This window comes from Coffea eugenioides, unplaced genomic scaffold (assembly GCF_003713205.1).
Source record: "Coffea eugenioides isolate CCC68of unplaced genomic scaffold, Ceug_1.0 ScVebR1_3598;HRSCAF=5059, whole genome shotgun sequence".
Taxonomy (NCBI): Eukaryota; Viridiplantae; Streptophyta; class Magnoliopsida; order Gentianales; family Rubiaceae; genus Coffea; species Coffea eugenioides.
This window is the reverse complement of record NW_020864190.1, coordinates 745,227-755,901: the sequence shown is the minus strand read 5'-3', so window position 1 is coordinate 755,901 and position 10,675 is coordinate 745,227.

Below are 10,675 nucleotides of genomic sequence, written 5' to 3'. Positions count from 1 at the left end.
TGGTGTAAAGTGGGGATCTACGGTCATGGTTTTGCTTCTTTAAACATTGACGGAGTGTCAACAGGTTTGGATCAAGTTAATATAATGGGAAATTTGGCTCTTCAGAGCCATCTGTATCCTTTTAGTTGAACTAGTCTGTTTAAATTGTGGTGTTTACTTATATCTTTATTTGATGCTTATATTTGATCAATTAAAATTGTAATTGTGTGATTCTTGACTGCGTGTCCCTTTTTGTAGCTCATTGGGCAAAAGCTCATCCTGTTACCTTTGTTTTCCTTACAAGGGGCGAAATTTTGGGAGCGTAAATTTTGGGGAAAAAGTTGAGTTTGTTATAGTTTGTTTTTGTTTAAACTCCTCTGTATTAGTAAACCTCGCATGTATTTGTATGAGTTTGGATACTCTGGCTTGTACTTTAAGTTGAATCATTAGAGACTCCATTGTATATAGTATGGTTTAATTAATCGAAGTGAAATTGGCATTTTGGTATGGTAAATGTGAATTTTAGCTTAGTAGTCCTGGCGAGAGTTGGGCAGACAGTCCGCTAACCTTTGGGGTACGCCCTAAGAGAAGGTGGGGCTGTCACACCATGTAAATAAAATCATGCCCTTTCTTAGACCTAGATAAGCTAAGAATGAAATCCATTGAAAGATCTACCCAAGGTGCATTAGGAATAGGTTAGGGAAAATATAAACCATGAGGTTGTACCTTAGACTTCGCCTTCTTGCATACAATGCATCGACTCACAACCCTCTTGACATCACGCAGCATTCGTGGCGAATGAAAATGCTCCTGCAAGATAGATAAAGTTTTAGCAACTCCAAAATGTCCCATTAAACCACCTCTATGTGCTTCTTTTACCAACAAAAGTTGAATGGAACAATTAGGTATGCAAAGCCAATTCAGGTAAAATAAATAACCATCAAAAATCAAAAAATTTCCTTGAGCAGCTCGTGAGCAACTCTCAAAAATTTCACCAAAATTTACATCCTTTGCATACATTTCCTTGAGCAATTCAAATCCAAGTAACTTAGCGTCAAGATTAGTTAGTAAAGAATACCTGCGTGATAGTGCATCGGCCACTATATTACTCTTACCACTTTTATACTTAATGACGTAAGGAAAAAACTTAATGAAGACAACCCAACGTGCATGCCTCTTGTTAAGACTATGTTGCACCTTTAAGTACTTAAGAGACTCATGATCGATGTGAACCACGAACTCTTTAGGCCTTAAGTAATGCTGCAATACATGTAGTGTTCGAACCAACACATATAACTCCTTGTCGTAGGTCAAGTAGTTCAATGCCGCCCATTTAGCTTCTCACTGAAGTACGTGACTGGTCTACCCTCCTGCATCAACACAGCTCCAACTCCTATCCCTAAAGTATCGCATTCAATTTCGAAAGTTTTAGAAAAGTCAGGTAGGTTTAGAATTGGTGCATTCATCAACTTATCCTTTAGCGCTTGGAACGCTTGGTCTTGTTCCTTTCCCCAGATGAATTTCTCATTTTTCATGATAAGTACGGTAAGTACGGTGAGCAGGGCTGCCAGGGTGCTAAAATCCTTCACAAATCATCTATAGAAGCCCGCAAGTCCATGAAAGCTGCATACGTTCCCAATCGTCTTAGGGGTTGGCCACTCTTGAAGAGCCTTAACTTTGGATCCATCCACTTGCATTCCCTGTGCACTAATCACAAACCCTAGAAATACAATTTGATCTGTGCAAAAATTACACTTCTTGAGATTAGCATATAACTTCTCCCTTCAAAGTACATCCAAAATAGCCTTTAAATGTTCAAGATGCTCTTCAGTGCTACGGCTATTGTGACGCCCCGAAAGAAGAAGGAAGAAAAATTTCTAGTGAATAGTGTTCTAAGAGAATCCGGCCTGAAATCCGGCCAGTTCTTGGCCGGATTCTTGGCTGGATTGGCAGGTCCATTTGAAAAAAAATTGGAAAACCCACTGCCTTGAATCCGGCCAGCAATCCGGCCGGAAATCCAGCCAGATCTTGGCCAGATTGTGATGTGGCACCTTCGGTAGCCAAGTTTGACAAGCTATTTTCCTTCATTCTTATCTTGTTCCTTAGCTGCTATTTCTCTCATTTTTTCACCTTCTTGGCCGGCACTTTGAGGAGCAAAATAAGAGAGAAAGTTCTTCAATTTCTTGCTCAATCTTGAGTTTTAACCGCTAGTTTTGCAATCTATTCCATACAAGTGCTCACTAAGGAGGTTTAAAGCTATTGGTGGAGTTGTTTTGGAGGAGGAAGCACTAAACTACCAATTTTCTTGAGGTTGGAAGATATCTTGCTAAGAACTTCTTATCTACTTCAATTGATTGTTAATTGGTGGATTAGAGATGTTATATATGCTATTTTGTGGATGATTTCATGATTTTAAGTAGAGTTTGACAAATTTCTGATTTATTAGTGAATTTTCTGATTTTAGATGATCATTGTTGGTTGGTGATGGAATGATAGCTTGATATGGTGTCAAATGGCGCCTTTGTGTGTTAGTTGTGGTTGTTTGTAAAAAATTTCAGATTTGTGCGGAAAATTTCAGTTCTAGGGTATTTGGGGCAAATTTGAGTGCCTAGATGTGTGTGTTATATCTTATGATTCGTATGTGTAATTGTGGTTATATGCAAAGGTTAGTTAGAAGAGTAATTTCAGTTTTTACCTTGTTTCTGGCCTCAACTTGGACTGCAAATTTCTTCCTGTTTTAGACCGAACCAGCTTTTGGACAAAACATGAAAGTTGTAGATATATGAGTTAGCTATATACTTAAAAAATTTCAGATCGATTGGAGTACTCTAGCTTATGAAATAACCGAAATACCCTTGACTGCCCTTAAGCCCTGTTTCACGGACAGTTTCCATTTTTCTCTAAGATTTCAATTTTTGACCATGAAAATGTATAATTTGGCTTTGGAGGTCTTCATAAGAAATGTTGGTATATGTCTTAGCTTCGTAACGCCATAAGATTCGTTTCAATCGGATAAGTGTAGATTCAATTGTGATTAAAATGCCAAAAGGTGATAGGAACTTGATGCTTTTAGAATTCCTTTTGTTTGACATGATATTTGTGATCTAGGGTTTGGACTTGAGCAAGGCAATGATTTATGATGGATGAGGTTTATGAGCTGTGGTTGGTGAGTGATTCCACAACTATTTACAAAGTTACTTTTCGAACTAATTCTTGCATTGGTTACTCGATTGCATAGCATTTGTGTTTGTGTGTCTACCATGACATGATTTGGCTCCATTGAGTTCTTGGGAAATCTTGTGCTTAGAACCAACGTCTCTCCACTGCTTATTTGGAGCACCGATGGCTCCCTATTACTATTTGATTGTTAATTGATCTATTTGGGCGTTGGAGTTCTAAGTACGAGGATTTCACTGGCTCATAAAAGCAATAAACTTACATTTGATTACTAAGTCATCCCATCATCTAAATGCATTATTGTGAAATGTACTTGATTATTGATTTTTCTGGATACTCGCTGAGCTTCTTGCTCACCCCAAAATATTTATTTTCCCCTCCACAGTGCTCGAGACAAAGGAAGCGCGTGTAATGAGTTATTAGTGTGTCTGAAGAGATATCTCATGTACAGTTTGTTTTAGATTCATCTTGTGACGACCCCACCTCCCCCTAAGGCGAACCAGAGGGTTCGGCGGGCCGCCTGCCCAGCTCTCGCTAGGACTCAGTCGTTCACTACATTCCTCAAACAGATTACAAGATAAATCTCAAATATTACATCACATTCTCCAATAATTACATGTCAAAAGCGAAGCGGAAACAATTCCCAACTATACATAAAATGATTCCAAATCCAAACTGTACAACATAAAGGCCATCCAATCACGCGCACAAGTACTACAAGCCTTCCTTCGCTTTGAGCCCTGTGGAGGGGAATAAAATATTTTTGGGGTAAGCTAGAAGCTCAGCGAGTAACCAGAAAATCAGTAATCAAATCGGTTTAACAATATTTCTTTTCAATGATGTCATAAATCAAATGATAAGTCCAGAAACAATTACAACATTTACAAAACATTAAATATGGAGTATCAATAATTCAAGAAACATATACAATGGAAAGCGATAGTAACATTCATGAAAAGATACGTTCGTTCTCCTGTCATTTCCTTTTTTTTTTCATTTGAAATTGCATCATTTTCCACCAACCTCCACCAACCTACAAAGGTAATACTCGAGTATACCAAACGTTCACCCAGGTCCCTAATCGCCCGACCGAGTCCGTTTCTGGCTCGAGACGACCGGTAACAAGGGGCAATGGCCAGTTCAGCCCAAAAGGCTTACATTCATGCGCAAGTAGCATTTAATCATTTATCATGAAAATTTCACATTGATTTAGGTCGAGTGCGAAAAAATACACACTCGCCTAGAAAGCTCGTTTTGGAAATCATTCAAAGCACGTAACACGTTATCAATCAATAATACAAGTCATGAAGTCAAGGAAATATATCAAACAAGGAACACTTTCATATAAGCACGCATGATATGCAAGAAAACAGTTCAAAAGTAGCTTTGGAAACAGTTCATAATGTAAGAAACATTTCACAAGTACTTTGGAAATAGTTTAGGGTCACTCACCTCCATGGCTCAGAAAACATCCATCATATATCATTGCCTTGCTTAAATCTGAGTCTTAGATCACAAACTCAATGCAAACAAGTCCTTTAAAAGTTCGGACAGCACTTCCCCTAAATTTGCTAACTTTTCCGGCCATCACGATTTCATTATTTCCTCATTCCAACCCAAAGGTACACACACAACAACAAGTTCATCCAATAACCATTCAGCAAGCTCCAAGTAGTACTAGTACAAGTCAAGTTAGGGAAAAGTCCGGAAATGAAAATTAAGCTCAAAACCAGAAAAACAGTTTTGACGTCATTTTGCGGTAATGGTACCAAAGGCACTACGATGGTCGGATGAAGGTGCAAGACCCACCGTTTCGAAGCTAAGAACCAGGGCTACAACAATGTAGAAGGTCACTCAGTCCAAATCCCAGCACAACTAAGTCATATATGCCAAATAACAAACCAGAACCGTACTTGCAGGTTTACAAATTACACTATGCTGTAATCAGTACAACTCAGTCTAAACAGGTCCAAATGCAGAAATTCCAAAGGCATATGGTAGCTAGGACATCAAGCTACATTTAATCAGAAGACCTCAACACCCAAATCCAAAAAAATTCCAGTCAAAACAACCCATTTCAGACACAGTTCTAACATCCTGATGAACCCAGAACAGCAATAGTAATTTCGGCTTATCTCATTCTACACTACTCCAATTGACCTGAAATTTTACAGGAACCCTTAAAACATCAATACCTACAACTTTTATGTTTTGAGCCAAGGCCAATTCGGCCCCTAACTATGAGATACAAAACCGGACAGAATTGGGGATATAAAACCCTAACTTTCTCAAATTCCTTCCAAACCCAAAATTGATTACAATTATCTATCATAGACACCTACTAGAGTCCTTAAACATCAATTCCCATCATCAAAGATAGCCACAACATCACATTCATATTAAACCAGAAAATTCATCAATAAATTGAAAACTTCACCAATTCATCTCAAACCAAGAAATAAACCACAATTCATCACTTTAGCTACCACTAAGCACAACTTAAGCTTCATTAAGTGTAGGAGGAAGTTCAATCACCACTCACCTAGTAAACAAGAGAGGGAGAGTTGTAGGACACCTTAGCTTCCTTGAACACTTCCACAAAATCACTTACTAGCACCAAATGGAAAGATTTTATGGAGTAGAAACAAGATCAAATGGTTGGATGAATACACTCAAGCAAGATGGAAGCAAGAATCTTGGAGAGTTTTTCTTTCTTCTTAGCTAGAGAGGTTCGGCCAAGCTTGCAGAAATTTAGGTGCTTTTTGGGTCAAAATTGAGTATTAGTAAAGGTAAGAAATAATGGTCAAAGTCAAGGTTGAATAGGAAGGTGACACTTGTCACCCTTTAGGTTTAAAACTTATCTTTTTGTCTCTCCAATACAAATATCTTAACACTTTGTAAAATAATATCACTTAATACAAAATTCCAACTGGTTGTCAAAAATATAATGCATTTACCGCACTTGCGGGTCCCACGTTCAAAATACGCTCTTAATTTCTCAAAAACTAACCGATACTAGAGATACTAGAAAAATCATTTTAAAACTATCTTTGCTCATAAACTTTATCTGGGGAATTTTTCTAATAAAGAAAATGTAGAAAAGGCGGGCGATTAAATAAAATAAACCCTAGAAAATTAGATAATTTTCGGGTTCTCAAACTCATTTTTTTTCGGGACGTCACACATCTTGTGTAATAGTGGAGCTTGTATGAATGTTTGGAATTTGAACGAATGTATGTGTACGTTCCACGCTTGGGAATTAGTATTTGCTTCGTTATGATATGTAAATTCATGGAGAATTTGATGTAATATTTGAGATGTGCATTGTAATTTAATTAAGGACTGTAGTGAGTGAGTGATTCCTGGCGAGAGCTGGGCAGGCGGTTCGCCGAACCCTTTGGTTCGCCTTAGGGGGAGGTGGGGCTATCACAGCTATAGACAAGGATATCATCAAAATAAACTACTACAAATTGTCCTAAAAATGGTCTCAAAACATGGTTCATTAGCCTCATAAATGTACTAAGTGCATTGGTTAACCAGAACGGCATCACTAACCATTCATATAAGCCATACTTAGTTTTGAAGGCAGTTTTCTACTCATCACCTTCCTTAATTCGAATTTGGTGATATCCGCTCTTCAAATCAATTTTGGTAAAAATGACTGCACCATGTAATTCGTCACGCATGTCATCTAACCTAGGTATAGGGTGATGATACTTTACCGTAATTGCATTCACAGCTTGGTAGTCAGTACACATGCGCCATGCTCCAGCCTTCTTAGGTACTAGAATTACCGGCACCGCGCAAGGAGTTAAACTCTCTCTCGCCCATCCCTTATCTAGTAACTCATCCATTTGGCGTTGTATCTCCTTTGTCTCCTCGGGGTTGCTCTTGTAACCTAGATGGTTAGGTATGGTTGCTCTAGGTATGAAGTCAATCTGGTGTTCAATCCCGCTAATAGGTGGTAAACCGCTTGGAATATCTTCGGGAAAACATCCTTATAATCCTGCAAAATTGGAACAATAATAGAAGGAAAGTTAGCAAATATCTCGTCATTGGACAGCCCTACTTCATTTGCACACAAGTACAAGAAGCGGTTGTCATTCACTTAAAACTCGTTTTACGTGTTTGGCTTTTATGAGCATCAAGTGCTTTCCCTCATTTTTCCCCTCTTTTCTTTTCTTTTCCTCACTAGCCGAATTCATAATTGCCTTTTTATTTTCATTTTTCTCAACTCTAAGCTCTTTCTTTTTCCTCTCACTCTCTAGTTCAAATCCTTTTATAGACTTTCTTGGTCTACTCGAACTTGTTTAGGCGATAGAGGTACAAGAGTGATCTTGCAATCCTTATACATAAATGAGTATTTGTTACTCATTCCTTTAAAGCTCACTCGCCTGTCATATTGCCATGATCACCCAAGAATTATGTGACTTGCATGCATGGGTACAATGCCACATAGAATCTCGTCTTCATAGCAACCAATCTTGAAAGACACCAACACTTGTTTAGCTACTCAAACCTCCACACTATTGTTAAGCCATTGGAGCTTGTGTGGTCAGGGGTACTCCGTAGTTGGCAAGTTCAACTTCTCCACCATAGTGGCCCTAGCAATGTTCGTACAACTGCCGCCATTGATGATAAGACTACATAACTTCTCCTTGACTAGGCAGCGTATATAGAAGATGTTCTCATATTGCATATCATCCTGTTGAGGTCGTGTAGTTGAGGCTCTTCGTGCAACAAGACCAAACCCAACTTCATCCTCAATTGCACGTTCTTCTCCCTCGTCTGAGTCATCCTCATCTTCAACTAATGGTGGCATGTCTGCATACTCAGCCTTATCGTCTCTAACAACCTCCCCATTAGGTAGAACTAGCATGGTTCGTTGGTTAGGGCAATGCTTTGCAATATGGCCATGCCCTTGACATTTGAAGCATCGATCATCTCTTCCTCCCGTTTTGACTTGGTTGGTCACCATTCTCCCACTATTCTCACCTAAGGTGGTTCAGTTTTTTGCCTTGGCAGAAAAATCAAGTTTGGCTCGATTAAAGCTTCCTCAGTCCGTGTTCATTCTTTCACTCCTTGGAGCGAATTGCCTGGAGTTTGGAGTAGAATAGGAATAACTAGTCCGTGTGTTACCCCTCCCCTTGAGACGGCGCTCCACCTTTTCAACCTTTGCTGCCAATTCATGAAGCTCCAATTCAACATTCTCGGTGATTTTGGCTCGCAATCCATTCAAGAATCTTGCTATGGTCGCTTTGTCTTCTTGTACATCGGCCGTAAGCATAGGGATCTCCATCTCCTTGTGAAACTCGTCAACACTCCTAGTGTCTTGTGTAAGAGTTTGTAATTGATGGTACAAATCTCGATAATAGTGGCTCAGCACAAATCGGGTTCTCATCATGCCCTTCAGCTCAGTCCAAGACATGATTTCCGGTAGCCTACTCCTTCGTCAAGATGTGGCAAATTGGTCCTACCAAACGATAGGGTAGTCACTAAACTCGATCACAGCCAACTTCACCTTTTGTTCATCCGTATAGTCTTGACAAGCAAAAATCATCTCAACCTTTGACTCCCATTCCAAATATGCCTCCGGATCCGACCTTCCTTTAAATTCTAGAATTTTCATTTTGATGCTTTTGAAAGGATCGGAAGAATGCTCTCGGGTCCTTTGTTTAGACATAGGATGCCTAATGAGTTCATTCTCATCATTTGAGCTCTCAGACTCCACTATTTTGACCTTTCTATGAGAATTATGAGGTGTACTTAGAGAGCTCTCATATCCCTAATGGTTCCAAGGTGTCGTCCAACATCTTCTTGAACTTTGCCTCCAACGCCTCCGTCAATAATTTCAAGTCAAATAGTAGAGTGCTTGGTGGTGGATTACTCCTTTCTCCTTCTTGTGACATGATTGAATAACCTGCAATTCAAACAAGAACAAAATATTTGTCTTCACTTACTCCCTCATGTGTATGCACTTGCGCTCGTGTATTCGCTCAAATTTTTCCCTCAAATAGTTCTCACAAGTATGTTCTTAAGGCCCCGCTCGCTTCCCTTGAAGAAATTAAAAAATTTCCCCAAAAAGTTCAACTAGCTTCTCACAAGAATCTACTCAATTGCGGCTCATACAAGCTGGAAATTTGAGGAGATGTAAGGACTAAAGTGACTCAAAAGAAATTGCAAAGCTGCTGGAAATTACTGGAAAAATTACGTAGATGCAGGACACAAGGAAGTACTAGTTATGTGACACAAACAATTGGCAATGACCCGACACAAGAGCTGGAAATTTGGACATTAAGGATGAGTTTTATGGCTGGAAATTACTGGAAAAATAAGCTAAACAACCAACTCAAGAAAACTATAAAGATTTGGCTCAAGAACAATCGCCTACAGGGTTTATCGACACTTGTTCTTGTTGCGGCAATTAGGAAATAATGAACAGCGGAAATTCTTGGAAAATTTTGGAATAGAACCCCTTCTCCCAATAGATCAAGCATTGATCAGGCTGCAACTCACGAATTTTTAAGGTAATCTGGCAGCTTGTTTCCAAATCACATTAGCTAGGCAAATCCAAATGGAACTAGGAAAAGGATAACAGCTGCTGTCTACTCTTCTTGACAGTTCAGCCATTTTTAAGAGTCCCTTAAACACAGTAGGGATCGATTCTGGAACTTCTAAGAATCAATATTCATGGCTGGCGTTACCTCTTTTTTTTAACTCAGCCAAGAACTTGAAGAACTAGGGTTTTGGTGGCTGGAATTTGCAGCCTTGTTTTTTATCAAGAGGGATGATTTCCAGAATTCAAGAAACACAAATTGAAGATGATTTCTCGCCCCAAACAGCCCAAGATTCCATGGTTTTGTCCAAGACAGATTTTGGGGTTATCAAGGTTTCAAGAATTTTGATTAAAGCTTCAAGAACTTCAAGATTGTTGTTGTAAACAATCAAGAAACTCAAGTTTTGATTCAGAATTCCAAGAATTTTATGAGCTCAGTCTGCTATTTTTCCCTTTGCAACTTGAGCAATCAAGAACACAAGAAGACAGCTTCAATTTCTTCAAGGAAACTACAACACACTTCAAACCCTAGGTGCAATCTATTTTTTTTGTTGAGTCAAATTTCAACCAGATCACAAGAACAACAATAACACACGTTGCTAGAACAAGGAACAAAAAGAAACCAGAAGAATAAAGATCGGGAAACTGAAAGATGAAAACCGTATTGTTGTGACTAAGAAAAAAAACCAATGGCTGGAACTAATTTTCTGATTTGTTTTTGCTAAACTTTTTACGACTATTTGACACAAACTAGTAGGAATTGACACTATAATTCTGAACAAAATCAACGAAAATAACGATGACAAGATACGAACAAATTTGCACAAGAATCAAATAGAAATCAGCAACAAAGACACGACGAAATTAAACCCCTGGCGACTCAAGTTTATTTTTGTTTTTTTGGACAGAACAACAAACGACTCAAACACTACAAAGAATGAAAAATAAGACATGAAAAAGGCT